Source organism: Balaenoptera borealis, assembly GCF_965194805.1.
Source record: "Balaenoptera borealis genome assembly, chromosome: X".
In the NCBI taxonomy this organism is placed as follows: Eukaryota; Metazoa; Chordata; class Mammalia; order Artiodactyla; family Balaenopteridae; genus Balaenoptera; species Balaenoptera borealis.
The window spans coordinates 25,616,482-25,635,594 of record NC_138881.1 but is presented as its reverse complement, the minus strand read 5'-3'; the positions used below and the strand labels follow the sequence as shown (position 1 = coordinate 25,635,594).

The 19,113-nt window shown below is 36.1% G+C and overlaps 1 pseudogene across 1 annotated transcript; it reads left to right on the top strand.

The window, feature by feature from the left end:
• Positions 1-5,506: 5,506 nt before the first annotated feature.
• Positions 5,507-13,572, top strand: LOC309621116 (UV excision repair protein RAD23 homolog B pseudogene; annotated as a pseudogene). The gene has a single exon. The product of its transcript is annotated as a UV excision repair protein RAD23 homolog B pseudogene (transcript).
• The last annotated feature ends 5,541 nt before the right edge of the window (positions 13,573-19,113 follow it).

Below are 19,113 nucleotides of genomic sequence, written 5' to 3'. Positions count from 1 at the left end.
GATTAATAAATGAATGTACTTGTATTTTTATTTTAAAAAATGTTTATTTCTTTTACATGTAGCTGTCCAGTTTTCCAAGCACCACTTATTGAAGACGCTGTCTTTTCACCATTGTATATTCTTGCCTCCTTTATCAAAACTAAGGTGACCATATGTGTGTGGGTTTCTCTCTGGGCTTTCTATCCTGTTCCATTGATCTATATTTCTGTTTTTGTGCTACTACCATACTGTCTTGATTACTGTAGCTTTGTAGTATAGTCTGAAGTCAGGGAGCCTGATTCCTCCAGCTCCGTTTTTCTTTCTCAAGATTGCTTTGGCTATTCGGGGTCTTTTGTGTTTAAGACCTAAATAGACATTTCTCCAAAGAAGACATACAGATTACCAAAAAACACATGAAAGAATGCTCAACATCATCAATCATTAGAGAAATGAAAATCAAAACTAAAATGAGATATCATCTCACGCTGGTCAGAATGGCCATCATCAAAAAATCTACAAACAACAAACGCTGGAGAGGGTGTGGAGAAAAGGGAACCCTCTTGCACTGTTGGTGGGAATGTAAATTGATACAGCCACTATGGAGAACAGTATGGAGGTTCCTTAAAAAACTAAAAATAGAACTACCATACAACACAACAATCCCACTACTGGGCATATACCCTGAGAAAACCATAATTCCAAAAGAGTCATGTACCACAATGTTCATTGCAGCTCTATTTACAATAGCCAGGACATGGAAGCAACCTAAGTGCCCATCGACAGATGAATGGATAAAGAAGATGTGACACATATATACAATGGAATATTACTCAGCCATAAAAAGAAACGAAATTGAGTTATTTGTAGTGAGGTGGATGGTCCTACAGTCTGTCATACAGAGTGAAGTAAGTCAGAAAGAGAAAAACAAATACCGTAGGCCAACACATATATATGGAATCTAAAAAAAAAAAGGTCATGAAGAACCTAGGGGCAGGACGGGAATAAAGATGCAGACCTACTAGAGAATGGACTTGAGGACACGGGGAGGGGGAAGGGCAAGCTGGGATGAAGTAAGAGAGTGGCATGGACATATATACACTACCAAATGTAAAATAGATAGCTAGTGGGAAGCAGCCGCATAGCACAGGGAGATCAGCTCGGTGCTTTGTGACCACCTAGAGGGGTGGGATAGAGAGGGTGGGAGGGAGACGCAAGAGGGAGGAGATATGGGGACATATGTATATGTATAACTGATTCACTTTGTTATACAGCAGAAACTAACACACCATTGTAAAGCAATTATACTCCAATAAAGACGTTACAAAATGTTTATATCAAGTGTATAATCTATTTTTATGGTACCTGCTTTAGCCTAATAACCATCTGTCTTGATTATGCCAGATAAGTCAACTCCACTTGGAAAAAGCTTCAACAACATGTTTTCAAACTCCATCTCCCCCTCCACCCCCCACAAAGATTGGTGCCAATGGCCCTCATTCCAGAAGCACAGTTTGTAGAGAGAGTATTACTGATAGGAATGTGCTGAGTCATGGGTATTGTGTTGAGGAATAAAACAATGTTGAGAACCATTAATTTAAAGACAAATACATGCTTATTTCATGCATGCATTTTATAAAATTCTATTACTATCTGTACCAAATTTAAATACCAATATATGTTATAAAGCAGAAACTAACACACCATTGTAAAGCAATTATACTCCAATAAAGATGTTTAAAAATAAATAAATAAATACCAATATATGTAGTTTACCATTTAATTGTGACACGCATCCAGAACATGTTTTCTAATTGCAGCTATTTAACTATATTTATGAGGACACACTCAGCAAATTACAAAATCTACAAAGAGTATATATAAAAGTGAACAGGTTTTCATCTAGACTTGTCTCATGCTGCCCACAAACATAGAGCTCTATATTAAAATGTTACTTTCCATAAATTGTCACAAGAACCTCTCACCTGTATTACTTCAAATTTGTGTACCTGACAGGCCGTGAAGTCTCCAAGTATCTAAAACATTGCCCCTCTAAGAAAAAAAAGGCACCATGTGAACATCTTTTTTGCAGAGCAGCTCTGCCCGGATCTTGTGGAATGTGAACAGAGAGAAACTATCCTAGGGGCTGTCCTCCACTAACGGGGCCTGGGCTGAATTTGTGCACAAGCCAAAGGGAAGTCAGGGCACTAGGAGGCCAACTGCCTTTCTGACATACCTTGATTTGAAACCTTGTTTATCAGAGATGTTTCATATTGGATCACGGAAAAGCGACCCAATTGTGTCTTCTTAATGGGAAGTGTCAGAGATAGATGAACAAGGAGAGCAGGGGTCACTTGAGCTCGTGTTATGTCCCAATAAGGCAGAGCTATAATTTCTAGTTCACACCTCTGATGTACATTCCTATATTAGAAAGATTATGCCTTTCTATCCCACAATCCTCAAGGCATACCATCTTAAAGCTAGTTTGTACACTACTCTTCCTTGTAGACAATGTGCCAAACTATTATAACATGAATATTATCCTTCATTTTGAACACATGTAAAACATACTTTAAAAAACATAGTGATTTCTATGAAGTAGTTACTATCTCATTCAGAGGTAAATTGATTCCCAAAATAGAGAAGGGGATTATATGTTATAATTTTTTGCATGATTGTATTTTTAGCACAGGAAAACGCATAAAAGAAACTCGTAAGAAATTAGAAACAAGTTAAGCAATAGAAAACTCCTGTGTTAATCCTTGTCTAGGGACTAGCCTTTCCCACAAAAAATGTTAAAAGTGGCGATAATCAAAACATATTAATATGAAAAACACTGACAGGAATTCATACTTTACTTATTAACCACATGCACAATGGTTAAAAGGAGGTAAGACCAGTGAGCTGCCTTTTAAATTAAATAATCAAACTTGAAATACCCTCTCTTAGATGGCATGGAATTACTTGACCTGGTCATATTTATTTGTGTTCAAACATGAAGCACTGGATCTAAGCCACAGTATAAAGCTGAAGTAGAACAGATTTCTAGTTACAAAGCCATTCAGCATGGCTTCTTCAAGGGAATGTCCTCAATAAATAGCATTTAGATGAATTAATAGCAACAGCTATTAAAACATGATGTACAGCTTTTCATATTGGATATTCTATATGGCTTTGCAGTAGCAGTTTCCAACTTATATTCAATTTAGTGCAACTTTCTCAAAAGATATCAATATGTACTGTGTGCAAAATGCTTGTAGGACATGCTGGATGCTATGAACATCCCTTAGAGCATCAAAATACACTTTAGCAAATTAAAAGGTCTGAGAAATCCTGCAGGCATTTATTAAATTTACCTACAACGATTCCAATTTTTCCCAAAACTGTTCAACCATAGAACTATTTACCAAGGAATACTTATTAACATCTCATAGAAAATTGACATACTATGATATAGTTTGGCCCACTGTCATACATATGTCTTTAATCAAACTCTGGTGGAGTAGGTAAGAGAATTCACATATTTTTGCAGGTAAGAAAACCAGGGGAATCATTAATTCCCAATGCTTACTCAAAGATTAAAAAATAAATAAATAAATGATTGCTACCTTTATGGACTCCAAAATTTAATATGCTAAAGTTTGCATAAAATTTGACAATATTTTCTAGCAGTAATTAAGAGATTTAAGAAACTCTAGAGTTAAAACAAATTGTTTTAAATAACTATTGTCTTTAAACACAAGAGAATTATAAGATTTTGCTTTCTATTTGTGTACTGATGGCTGGAAATGGCTTCAATTGCTCCGCTTTTGGGAATTAAATTATTATTGGCTGCAGATCCTTAAATATTTTATTTCAGAAAATCAGTGTTTTTGCTCTCTTTCTCAATTTCTGCAGAATTTCTTCTTTAATTTACAAGTGGAAACAGTATAAGAAGTTAATAATCATTCCTATGTTTGTGAACACTGTGTAAAAAAAGGAAAGGAAAAGGGTATGCATTCTTTAAACATGATTTTCTTCAAATATAACCGGACAAGATATGTCTTTTGACTAAATTGTGATATGTTTCACAGCCACCTAGATGCCAAAGATGAAGTGTTGACAGCTTCTGTCTCAAGTCTTCTTGAAGCTAATAAGAGAGTTGATGCCAACTTGGCAGCATCAATGCCCTGTTGGATAGGCGACTCGAGTCCCGGAGTCTGGGTGAGAAATTTGGCCTGGCAGCTGGGGGAATTTCTACAGAAAGCAATCAAAGGCAGAAGAAGGAGACACATTTTGAATTGTTAAAACAAACAAACAAAAAAAACTATCATCTAAATATGACAGGTATATTACAGTTAAGATTAGAATTTCCACCATGGACTGTTGGCATTCTTGGATTTAATATTAGTAATTCAAATATTTAATGACAACCTTTAAAGCTTATGATATAGTTAAATCCATTTGTCTTTTTCCAGTATGGCTTTCTTCCTTTATGGTTATATTTTTAAAAGCATTTTCTACCCCAATGTCACATAAATATTCATCTAAAGTTTTCTCTAGTAAAGTTTCAATTTTATATTTATATCTTTAATCCGCCTAATGTTAATTTTGGTGTATGCTACACAGTAAGGATCCAACTTCTTTCTTTTCAAATGATAAAACTTTCCCAAATGTAATTCGAAAAATAAACCTTTTGGGGGGCCATTATTTGAAATAAATATTTTAAAGTGCTACATTTGTATTTAAACGTGTGTACTCATTATTCTGCTCCATAGTTGTATCTGATGTGTCTGTCTATCCCTACAACAATAATACCTTTACAAAAATTATTGGAGCTTTAATATGTATTTTAATATTGGAATGTAAAATTGATCATTTTATTCTTGAAAAAAAGTGAACACTTTGCACAGATTTGTTCTAGGATATTTTTCTTACTACATCTTGGGAATTGGAAGCACTGGTGAAGAAGTTCCTCTAATAAAAGCCTGGGCTTCAATAATTTTACCAGCAAACACTGGGAAATTTTCCAGCATCAAAAGATTCCAAAGCCAATGAAATTACTGCAAAGCACTAAAAGGATGAACTCCCAACTTATTTTGTAAAACTAGTGTAAATGTTATACTAAAAGATGACATGAAAAGTAGATCAGTCTCATGTCAAAAATATTAAATAAAGACCTATTAAAGGCATTTGATTAAATTCATTGTCTATTCTGAGGATTCAAAGCAAACTAAGAGTACAGGTATCCATTCTTTATCAAATAAAGATAACCTAAAATATCCTACTAAGAGAAAGACAAATACTGTATGATCTAACTTATATGTAGAATCTAAAAAAGCAGAACTCATAGAAACAGAGACTAGAATGGTGGTTGTCAGGGGCTGGGGGTGGGCAGATGTTGGTCAAACTGTACAAACCTCCAATTATAGGATGAATAACTTCTGGATGTACAGCATGGTGACTATAGTTAATAATACTGTATTTTGTTCTGGAAAGTTGCTAAGAGAGGAGTAGGCTTTAAATGTTCCCACCACCAAAAAAAAAATCAACATTTTGTACACCTTAAACTTACACAATGTTATATGTCAATTATGCCTCAAAAAATCCTATTTAATGGTAAAAGACTAAGTTAAAAACAAGTAACCAGATCTTATGGCTATTATTTAATATTACTTTAGAAGTTCTAGCTAATGACATGAGTCAAGAAAAATAAGTATATAAGTCTTGGAAAGAGGACTGCCTGAAAAAATATGAAATACTAACTGAAAAACAATTAGAACTAATTAGAGAACTCAGTATAAAAATAAAAATATTAAAATAAATCAATAAATTTCCTTCATATCAACATTAGTAAGCAAAATAGAAAAATCCATAAATACCTAAAAATCTATACACAAATAAAATACTTTGAGACACAAAAGACAACATGCATAAATAGAAAAACAGGTTAAATTTTCAAGTGAAAACAGTCAGTATTTTGATGTGTGTGTTCATTTTTGTCGTAAAGTGTTTTAGGGAACAAAATAAAGGGTTGCTGCAGTTTCCAAAATAGCCTTGCTTGATTTATTCAGAATAAATTTACATTATTTTTGCAGGTATTTTCATTTCTTTTTATGTTATATATCCATTAGTTAATCCAGTTATCTTTTGAGTATGTGTGTATCCCCCTCTCCCCACCTTTCTTTCCTTTTCTTTCTATTCTCACTGGCACTGCCCTAGTTCAGCACCTAACTTTTCCACAAGACTTCACCAGTAGCGGCTTTGAAACATCTTCTGTGTCCTGAGTTTGGAAGGATAGTTTTGCACCTCCTTTGCCCAACTGCTATTTCACAATCTTGCTAATATTCTGAATACCCACATAAATGGAGTTTCTATTTCCTAATTCTTATACCATGAGTATATTCTGCATACGGCTAAAGTAACTTTTCTAAGATACAGATCAGGTGATGTCACTGCCTTCCTCAAAAATCTTTACTAGTTCTCAACTGCCTACAACATGTCATCTGAAGGCTTTGTGGGTTATCATTTGATACCTCTAAGATCAAGATCCAATCCCCCTTTCAGCCACATCCCCCTAAACTCTCCATTCTGTATCTTTTCCCCAGCAAAACTAGGCTTCCCTTTCTCCATAACCATATTTTCACCATCCTTGAAGTCCCAGACTAAACACTACCTACCTCCTTCATGAAAGCTGACCTCACCCCTGTCTGAAATTAAAATTCTTTCTCCTCTGTGTTCTGATAACAGTTTGTTTGCAAATCTACACCAGCATTTATTCTATCATTCCATTATGAAATATTTATTATATGTGGTTATTTGTGTACTGTATAAATGGTAAGGTCCTTCAGGGCAGAGCTCGTGAAATATTTATACTTATGTTCCCTACCGCACCACAGGCACAGTATCTTGTATTTAGTAAGTAATCAATAAATGTTTGATGAATTTATTAAAATCAGTAACTTTATGGAATATAAGGGGGTACATATTACTCTCTTCAATTTAATTATAGCTATCATTTTCAGATGTTCAGCATGTTCCACATAATACGCTAAGCAACTTCCATTTTATTCTCACAGCTTGATGAAATAGGCATTATTAGCCTCATTTGTCACACAATATACTAAGCACCTTACATTTCATTCCATTTTATTCTCATACAACCCTATGAACTAGGTATTTAGTGGCCTCATTTTTCAGTTAACCAAGAGAGTGTATCTTGCCTAAAAGTGGTAGACCCACAGTTCAAACCTAATTTGACTCTAAGCTTCTGAGTGTGTGTGTGTGCGTCTCTGTGCACGTGCATGCATGCGCACATGCAAACTAGTAGAAGTAAAGATAGATATCAAGCCCTAAGGATGAAGGAGTGTGATGAAAGTTCCAGAAGAAACATGTACAAGACAATGTGTACAAACATTTGCTACTTTGGAGTCACGAAGAATCACAAAGAAAGAAAAGGGTGGGGGCACTTCTTTTTTTGTTTTCCTCTGGCAAAGGGCACTAAACTAGGGAACCAAGAGAGCAATGGTTCAGTATAATTAAGAAAGACTTGGGCAGCGTTGCTGCGCGGCGGCACCATGCTGGCACCCTGAAGACCCTCCAGCAGCAGACCTTCAAGATCGATATCGACCCAGACGAGATGGTAAGAGCACTGAATGAGACGACTGAATCTGAAAAGGGTAAAGATGCCTTTCCTGTAGCAGGTCAAAAATTAATTTAGCAGGCAACATCCTCAATGATGATACTGCTCTAAAAGAATATAAAACTGATGAGAAAAACTTTGTGGTAGTTATGGTGACAAGACCCAGAGCAGTGACACCACCAGCACCAGTTACAACTCAGCAATCTAATTCTGCCACCACTACCACAGTTAGCTCCTCCACAGCACCAGCTGTGGCTCAGGCCCCAACCCCTGCCCCCAATTTGGCCCCCACTCTGGCCCCCACTCCCACACCTGCATCTGTCACTCCAGCATCAACGACAGCGTCTTCTGAACCTGCACCTGCTAGGGCAATGAAACAAGAGAAACCTGCAGAAAAGCCAGCAGAAACACCAGTGGCTGCTAGCCCAACATCAACTGACAGTACATCAGGTGATTCTTCTCGGTCAAACCTTTTTGAAGATGCAACAAGTGCACTCATGACAAGTCAGTCTTAGGAGAATATGGTAACTGAGATCATGCCAATGGGCTATGAACGAGAGCAAGTAATTGCAGCCCTGAGAGCCAATTTCAACAACCCTGACAGAGCAGTGGAGTATCTTTTAATGGTAATTCCCGGAGATAGAGAAAGTCAGGCCGTGGTTGACCCCCCTCCAGCAGCGAGTACTGGGGCTCCTCAGTCTTCAGTGGCTGCAGCTGCAGCAACTACGACAGCAATGACTACAACAACAAGTTCTGGAGGACACCCTCTTGCATTTGTATGGAATCAGCCTCAGTTTCAACAGAATCCTTCCCTGCTTCCAGCATTGTTACAACAGATAGGTCAAGAAAATCCTCAGTTACTGCAGCAAATTAGCCACCATCAGGAGCATTTTATTCAGATGCTATATTGAACCAGTTCAAGGAGCGGGTGGTCAAGGAGGAGGGGGTGGAAGTGGCAGTGGAGGAACTGCAGAAGCTGGAAGTGGTCATATGAACTACATTCAAGTAACGCCTCAGGAAGAAGAAGCTATAGAAAGGTTAAAGGCATTAGGATTTCCGGAAGGACTTGTGATACAAGCATATTTTGCTTGTGAGAGGAATGAGAACTTGGCTGCCAATTTTCTTCTACAGCAAAACTTTGATGACGATTGAAAGGGACTTTTTTTCATCTCACACTTCACACCAGTGCATTACACTAACTTTGTTCACTGGATCGTCTGGGATGACTTGGGCTCATGTCCACATACTTGGTATAAGGTAGTGGATTGTTGGGGGTGGGAAGGGGGGATCTAGGATGCAGGGTGGGGATGAATACCTTGCATGCCTGCTTCAATTAGCAGATGCCACAAATCCACACAGCGTGTAAAATATTGTACAACCCAAAGTCAGCTTTTGCATGTCTTTATTTCTTCTACAAAACAGTAGGTAACTTTTTCGAGGTTTCACTCTTTTTAGTGTACTAGATCCAGAAATTTAGTGTAATGCCCTGCTTTATATTTCTTTGAGTTAACATTGGTTTCAGAAAGAGTCTTTGCTACCTAGAATCTACAGTCCCTATTCTATGGCAACACTGGATAATGGCTTTGTGAAATTGAAAAAAAAAATTGGAGCAACTGTAAACAGAAATGCCAAATTACTGAGGTTATTGTTGCTGCTTCAAATAGGTATACATTTATGTGTAAGAAAGCCCATTCTTTCATAAATACTTGGGGTTGAGGGGGGAGAAGGGGAATCTTTTCTTAAAATGAAAATAATTACTGCTATTTTAAATTTCTTGATCATTGAATGTGAGACCCTTCTAACATGATTTGAGAAGCTGTACAAGTATAGGCAGAGTTATTTTCCTGTTTACATTTTTTTTGCTTTGTTTTGGGGGGAAAATTGGTAGGTGTCTAATTACTGATTACTTCATTGTTATATTGCAGTAAAAAGTTTTAAAACCACAGTTGCATGTTTGCTTTTGATGTATCCCTTTGTGGAATTAGCACTTTGGGGCCAATGGAGAAATGCAGCATTCACCATCCCTGTCTTCCCCTTCCCTCAGCAGAAATGTGTTTGTCAGCAAGTCGTGAATTCCAACTGCTGCCTTTTTTAAAACACACAAAATGCTGATTCAGTTCAAAATTAATGCAAGTGTCTCAAAACTGAGTTTCTGATATTTGTAAATGTTTTTCATTATTAGGTAAGAATGTATGACTATTAAAGTCATTTAGGATTATTTGCTTTCGAAAAGAGAAGGTGGACAGAACTATAATCTAGCATCTTTTATTGCATTGGACAGACTGGAGAAATCTTTTGGAAGGGTTGGGAGATGTGGCTGGAAAAGTACTTTGGAAAATGTACAATCAAGACATCTCATGGAATATTAAAAGAAAAATCTTAATAGCAAAAAAAAAAGAAAAGAAAGACTTGGGCAAAATAGGTAAATTGTATGGTATGTGAATTATATCACAATACAGCTATTAAAATAATTATTTGAGGAGCTGTTTAAAGCACAGATCTATGTGTTCTACCTCAAGGAATTCTGCTTATGCAGATCTGGAGAGGGACACAGGAATCTGCATTTTTAGAAATCACTTCTAGTTAATTCTGATGCAAGAGTTTTTAACTGCTCACATTTTCAGAATCACTGGCATAGAGGGTTAAAAATGCAAAGTCATTATGTTGAGTTTTTCAGGTCACACATCTTCAGTGGTGCCATTCATATTATACGCTACATGAATGTCACCCTATGAAGTTGTCCAGTGCGCAACATGTACGGATGTGAGCAACATCCCCTTAAAAGTACAAGGTACGATGGGAGAAGAGAGGACTAACATTTCCTCGGTACCTATGATCTGCCAGTTACTGTGCTATGCAAGATAGAGAGATTGATATATAACTTATATAAGCTATATCTATCTATCTTACTAACATCTTTAAAGTTAGGTATTATCACCTCTGTTGTACATATGAAGAAACTTACATTCAGAGAACTTTAACATTCCCCATGTTACACAGCTAGAAATTATTCCTTCATCCATTCGATTTATAAACAGCAATTAATGTTTACTGTAAGCCTGGCACCAAGAGAACTAAAACCAAACAATCAAAGAAAAGTTATTAGAAGAACAGTACCACTGAAAGAATTCCAGCCTGGTACTCTATAGGGCAATGAGAACTCTATATGGTAAACAGACTGAAGTAGTCACCTGTGATGAGGTGGTACTTTGTATTGATACTGGAACTAGGAACATCATAAAAGGATCCATATGAATATATCACAGTATGCTCTCACCATAAATGTCATCTTCTTGCAGCAATGACCAAGAAAGCCATCAAATAGCATTTCGGTTTTTTTAAACCCACAAACATTCACTGAGTAAACACTCTGTCAAACCCTTGATAAGGATAACAAGAAAGTGCCCTGCGCTTTTGATGCAACCTCAAAGGAACCCACTTGTAAATTAGGACAGCCTTCCAAATGGTTTGATGAAAATCACAAGGCCATTAAAATGTTCATTTTCCCTAAAAATCTAACTGATCCAAGTGGCCACTCTTCTTCTCCATCTTCCTGGGCGAAGATACTGCATCCTCCTCCACTTAGTCTTCATGTCATTAAGTAAATATAATACCTGAAAAAGAAAACTATCCTCTAAAGACACAGAGTGCCAAGGGCTTATTATGGTAGCTTTTAAGGATACTTAAAAGATTTCTTGATTTGGAGTAGAACTGGCAATGATTGTGCTGAACCACTTCTCTGAAATGGTTAGTAAAATTAGAAAAGGAAAATAACTAACTGAATTCTTATATCCAAGGGGCATTACCAGAAAAAAACAAGAAAGTACAGTTCTGCTTTAGCCTCATAGTGTTTTCCTGTTTTCATAAAGAAAATGCTATTACCTTCATTAAAGGTAAACCATTAATAATCAGGATTTTTAAAAGTACACGTAAATATGCTATGAGCTCAAAACAGAATATCAGGAAGTGTTATTCTTGCAAAACCAAAGTGAATTAATTATCAGCTTTAAACATATCATTTAACAAGCTAGCACTAAGCAAAAAAAGTTATACAAGATGATGAAAAGGGAAGAAAATATGATGGTACAGTTGAGAAAGAATTTAAGACAGTCTGTCACCCAGAAGGACCCAAGTATCATTTTCAATCTCGTCAGTACTTTAATATGATATTCAATTTGTCTTTGGCCTTCTCACAAACTTTGCTCTTCTTTGGAACACCCAGTAGGACATTTTTGCTCTTCAAATAGGAGTATTTCAAGATCTCAATGGAATAATCATTACACTCAGTCTGGTCTCTTCACCAACGCTCTTTATCACCAAACCACCACATGCAACTTTTACATTTAAAGCTCCTAGTAGGAGCTTTGAAATCGGAAATTCAAAATATCAATGTTCTATTTGACCTTCTGCTCCATCCTTGCCAAAAAAATAATATCACAAAGGCAAAAATAGAAAATATTTTAACACATTACTATGTAAAAAGTCAAGCATATACAAAAATAGAGAAAGAAGTAAAATAAACACCCATGTATATATTACACAGCCTCAAAAAATAAGCTATAGACAATCTTGTTTCCTCTCCATTCCCATTCACCCTCCCCTCATATTATTTTTATACAAATTCCATATAAGTATCTTTCATAGATAAACTAGTTCAGTTTATGTTTTTAAAAATTAAGAAGGCCATTTTGTGCTAGTACCATACTGTTATGATTACTGTAGCTTTGTAGTATAGTCTGAAGTCAAGGAGTGTGATACCTACAGTTCTGATCTTCTTCCTCAAGATTATTTTGGCTATTCAGGGTCTTTTTTGTTCCCACACAAACTTTGAAATTATTTGCTCTGGTTCTGTGAAAAATGCCATTGGTATTTTGATAGGGATTGCACTGAATCTATAGACTGCCTTGGGTAGTATGGTCATTTTAACAATATCAATTCTTCCAATCCAAGAACACAGTATATCTTTCCATCTGTTTGTGTTGTCTTCAATCTCTTTCATCAGTGTCTTATACTTTTCTGGGGTCTTTTACCTCCTTAGGTAGTTTTATCCCTAGGTATTTTATGCTTTTTGATGTGATGGTAAGTGGGACTGTTTCCTTAATTTCTCTTTCTGATAGTTTGTTGTTGGTATATAGAAATGCAACAGATTTCTATTTATTAATTTTGTATCCTGCAACTTTACTGAACTCACTGATAAGTTCTAGTAGTTTTCTGGTGGTGTCTTTAGGATTTTCTGTGTATAATATCATGTCATCTGCAAACAGTGACAGTTTTATTTCTTCCTTTCCAATCTGGATTCCTTTTATTTCTTTTTCTTCTCTGACTGCTGTGGCTAGGACTTTAAAAACTGTGTTGAAAAAAAGTGGCAAGAGTGGACATCCTTGTCTTGTTCCTAATCTGAGACGAAATGCTTTCAGCTTTTTACCATTGAGTATGATGTTAGCTGTGGGTTTGTCATATATGGCCTTTATTATGTTAAGGTATGTTCACTCTATGCCCATTTTCTGGAGCGTTCTTATCATAACTGGATGTTGAATCATATCAAAAGCTTTTTCTCTATCTATTGAGATGATCATATGATTTTTATTCTTCATTAATGTGGTGTATCAAAAACACACATAGATCAATGTAACAGAATACAGAGCCCCAAAATAAACCCACACACTTATCAAGGTCAATTAATCTATGACAAAGGAGGCGAGAGTATACAATGGAGAAAAGACAGCCTCTTCAATAAGTGGTGCTGGGAAACCTGGACAGCTACATGTAAAAGAATGAAATTAGAACACTCCCTAACACCATACATAAAAATAAACTCAAAATGGATTAGAGACCTAAATGTAAGGCCAGATACTATCAAACTCTTAGAGGAAAACATAGGCAGAACACTCTATGACATAAATCACAGCAAGATCCTTTTTGACCCACCTCCTAGAGTAATGGAAATAAAAACAAAAATAAACAAATGGGACCTAATGAAATTTAAAACCGTCTGCACAGCAAAGGAAACCACTGATGAAATGAAAAGACAACATACTAAATGGAAGAAGATATTTTCAAATGGTATGACTGATAAGGCGTTAGTACCCAACATATATTCATTGACTAGCTCATACACTAATCAATGAATTTGGTAAAGTAGCAGAATACTAAATTAATGCACAGAAATCTCTTGCATTCCTATACACTAATGATGAAAAATCTGAAAGTGAAATTAAGAAAACACTCCCATTTACCACTGCAAAAAAAAGAATAAAATATCTAGGAATAAACCTACCTAAGGAGACAAAAGACCTGTATGCAGAAAATTATAAGACACTGATGAAAGAAATTAAAGATGATACAAATAGATGGAGAGATATACCATGTTCTTGGATTGGAAGAATCAACATTGTGAAAATGACTCTATTACCCAAAGCAATCTACAGATTCAATGCAATCCCTATCAAACTACCACTGGCATTTTTCACAGAACTAGAACAAAAAATTGCACAATTTGTATGGAAACACAAAAGACCCCGAATAGCCAAAGCAATCTTGAGAAAAAAAAAACGGAGCTGGAGGAATCAGGCTCCCTGACTTCAGACTATACTACAAAGCTACAGTAATCAAGACAGTATGGTACTGGCACAAAAACAGAAATATAGATCAATGGAACAGGATAGAAAGCCCAGAGATAAACCCACACACATATGGTCACCTTATCTTTGATAAAGCAGGCAAGAATATACAATGGAGAAAAGACAGCCTCTTTAGTAAGTGGTGCTGGGAAAACTGAACAGCTACATGTAAAAGAATGAAATTAGAACACTCCCTAACACCATACACAAAAATAAACTCAAAATGGATTAAAGACCTAAATGTAAGGCCAGACACTATCAAACTCTTAGAGGAAAACATAGGCAGAACACTCTATGACATAAATCACAGCAAGATCCTTTTTGACCCACCTCCTAGAGTAATGGAAATAAAAACAAAAATAAACATATGGGACCTAATGAAACTTAAAAGCTTTTGCACAGCAAAGGAAACCATAAACAAGATGAAAAGACAACCCTCAGAATGGGAGAAAATATTTGCAAATGAAGCAACTGACAAAGGATTAATCTCCAAAATTTACAAGCAGCTCATGCAGCTCAATATCAAAAAAACAACAACCCAATCCAAAAATGGGCAGAAGACCTAAATAGACATTTCTCCAAAGAAGACATACAGATGGCCAACAGACACATGAAAGAATGCTCAACATCATTAATCATTAGAGAAATGAAAATCAAAACTACAATGAGATATCATCTCACACCAGTCAGAATGGCCATCATCAAAAAATCTACAAACAATAAATGCTGGAGAGGGTGTGGAGAAAAGGGAACCCTCTTGCACTGTTGGTGGGAATGTAAATTGATACAGCCACTATGGAGAACAGTATGGAGGTTCCTTAAAAAACTAAAAATAGAACTATCATACGACCCAGCAATCCCACTACTAGGCATATACCCTGAGAAAACCATAATTCAAAAAGAGTCATATACCACAATGTTCACTGCAGCTCTATTTACAATAGTCAGGACATGGAAGCAACCTAAGTGTCCATCGACAGATGAATGGATAAAGAAGATGTGGCACATATATACAATGGAATATTACTCAGCCATAAAAGGAAACGAAATTGAGTTATTTGTAGTGAGGTGGATGGACCTAGAGTCTGTCATACAGAGTGAAGCATGTCAGAAAGAGAAAAACAAATACCGTATGCTAACACATATATATGGAATCTAAGGGAAAAAAATCTACAAACAACAGTTGCTGGAGAGGATGTGGAGAAAATGGAACCCTCTTGCACTGTTGGTGGGAACGTATATTGATACAGCCACTATGGAGAACAGTATGGAGGTTCCTTAAAAAAACTAAAAATAGAACTACCATATGACCCAGCAATCCCACTACTGGGCATATACCCTGAGAAAACCATAATTCAAAAAGAGTCATGTACCACAATGTTCATTGCAGCTCAATTTACAATAGCCAGGACATGGAAGCAACCTAAGTGTCCATCGACAGATGAATGGATAAAGAAGACGTGCCACATATATACAATGGAATATTACTCAGCCATAAAAAGAAATGAAATTCAGCTATTTGTAGTGAGGTGGATGGACCTAGAGTCTGTCATACAGAGTGAAGTAAGTCAGAAAAAGAAAAACAAATACCGTATGCTAACACATATATATGGAATCTAAAAAAATATAAAGTAAAAATGGTCATGAAGAACCTAGGGGCAAGACAGGAATAAAGACACAGACCTACTAGAGAATGGACTTGAGGATGCGGGGAGGGGGAAGGGTAAGCTGGGACAAAGTGAGAGGGTGGCATGGACATATATACACTACCAAACGTAAAACAGATAGCTACTGGGAAGCAGCCGCAGAGCACAAGGACATCAGCTTGGTGCTTTGTGACCACCTAGAGGGGTGGGATAGGGAGGGTGGGAGGGAGGGAGACGCAAGAGAGAAGAGATATGGGGACATACGTATATGTATAACTGATCCACTTTGTTGTAAAGCAGAAACTAACACACCATTGTAAAGCAATTGTACTCCAATAAAGATGGTTAAAAATAAAAAAATAAACAGCTCATACAACTCAACATCAAAAAAACAAAAACAAAAAACCAAGCCAATTAAAAAATGAGTAGAAGAACTGAACAGACATTTTTCCAAAGAGGAAATGCAGATGGCCAACAGGCACATGAAAAGATGCTCAACATCACTAATCATCAGGGAAATGCAAATCAAAATCACAATGAGATATGACCTCACACCAGTTAGAATGGCTATTATCAAAAAGAACACAAATTACAAATGTTGGTGAGGAATGCTGATAAAAGGGAACCCTAGTACACTGTTGTTGGGAATGTAAATTGGTGGAAAACAGTATGGAGGTTTCTCAAAAAACTGAAAACAGAAATACCATATGACCCAGCAATTCTACTCCTGGGTATGTATCCAAAAAAAATGAAAACCTAATTCAGAAAAGTACATGCACCCCAATGTTCAAAGCAGCATTAATCACAATTGCCAAGGTATGGAGGCAACCTAAGTATCCATCAACAGAAGAACTGACAAAGAAGATGTGGTACATAGATAAACAATGGAATACTACTCAACCATAAAAAGAATGAAATTTTGCCATTTGCAGCAAGATGCTGGATTTGGAGGACATTATGCTAAGTGAAGTAAGTCAGACAGAGAAAGGCAAACACTGTATGATATCACTTATATGTGGAATCTAAAAAATACAACAAACTACTGAATAACACAAAAAAGAAGCAGATTCACAGATGCAGAGAACAAACTAGTGGCTACCAGTGGGGAGGGGGGAGAGGGGAGGGACAATACAGGGGTGGGGTAAAAAGGGTTATTATGAGATTACATGAAATCATTTGTGTGAAACTTCTGAGAACTGTAAAACACTATAAAATATAAAGAATCTTTCATTCAATAAAAAAGAAAAATAAATTTTAAAAAGGCCATTTTAAAACATAACCATTATCTCACTTAAAAATAAATCATGAATATAATCAAATATTCATGTATGATCAAATTACTCTGATAAAATAAAAACTATTTGATGACATTTGTAAGCTATAATAATAATTATACTTACACAAATAAAACTGCAGTACTGTAATTTTCAATAAGCTTTGAAAAACAAGTCTTGCTGGGGATTAATGACTTTTAGAATCTGGCACAGAAGAAAAGAAGTTTATCATGTCTTCTGATAATCAAATGATTTCAGTAGTCACACTACCTATCATTTGCTTAATTTATTTAATTTAAAGTTAAAGTACTAGAGCTATCATCAATAACATTAGAGCATTTGGTTTTAACCAAAAAGATGAGAGAGGATGAAAACTTAATCAGGAAACTAGGGCCAAATGTGATCATAGGGCCTTCTAACCTTCTTTCACCCACTTCTTACATTTATTTCCCTTGGTAAAGGTAAAATTTAAAATTAGCTTATTAATTTTCCTGTGATTTTCTGTTAAGTTTGAACTTAAATTCAACAGACATTTAGCACCTTTAGAAGAAGTGTTGTGATTTTGGTTACTTACTGAGTCTCAGTGTTTTGACATGTAAGATAGAAATGAGTAATTTGCCATGCCCCTCTCAAAGGGATGTTGGAAAGTTAATATAAAATAAGTATCTCTATAAGGAGAGATGCAAACACGACACATAAGTATTATTCCACGATTCAGAATAACTTGCCAACAATACAACTTAGAAAGTCATGTAGCTGAGTGTCTTTTCATATTTATCTTTACTCCTAGGCACCATGGTGTAATGAAAAATAGACTAAAGGAGGAATGTATTTTTTATTATCAAAGCACATACAGAATTTATTTTGATTTTAGTAGTAATTTATTTTAATGGGGCCTGATTTCAAGGATGATGCATGGTGGTGCTATTTATAATTGTTCAGTATTTCTATGTTGAGACACTATTCTTCCAATTCTTTCTTCCAGGAATTATTAACTCCTTGTGCTGGCAACACACACTATAAAGAAAGTTACGGTTCTGCTGTAGGTTCTCATGATTTAGTGGCAAAGGCAAACAAATAGTCTATTATAATGGAATATGTTGTAGGCTATGATGTGTGTTTGAAGAACCCTTGCAGCACACTTGGTCCCATACAAAATGTCCATAAGACATTTGGTCCACACCAAAAGGTCCTTGGTATTTTGTCTTATTTAGTCCAAGCCAAAAGGTCCTCGATATTTGGTCCTGTCCAAAACCATTTGGCACGGACCACATATGTTCATGGACGTTTTGGATAGGACCAAATATCAAGGACCTTTTGGTGCAGACCAAATGTCTTATGGACATTTGGATAGAACCATATGTCTGCTAACCTTGAAGAACATGTTATGAGTCAGTTGAGAAGACACATCTAAATCTGAAGGATATGAGGATTAGGGTAGAGACCTGTGTCTGAGAAGATTTCTCATAGAAGGTAATGCTTCAGTTGAAGGTAATGTTTAAAAAACATGAAGGTATTAGCACACTGAAGGTAGAAAAAAGGACAAAGGCATACGCTAGAATGAAGAGGGTGAATGACAAAATGGTAAAATGTTAATGCAAAATTAGGACATAAAGATCCATCTGGCAGAATGTGGCCTACACCAAAGCAGAGATCTTTATCTTGGTTGTTCAGAGTTGATTTCCCAAACAACAAAAGAGCCACTGAAGGCCATGAATGTGAGATTAACATGATCATATTTAAGATTCAGAAAGATCACCCTGGCAACAGTGTAAAAACATTCATGAATGAGCCAGGCCAGAAGCTGGAAGACCAAGTAGGTCACAGTGGTTCTCATAAGATACAATCAGGCTGTCAACCCAACAATTCCACTCCTAGGTATACACCCAAGAAAAATGAAAACGTGTTCATGCTCGTACATGAATGTTCATAGCAGCATTACTTACTCATAATGGCCAAAAACTGGAAATAACCCA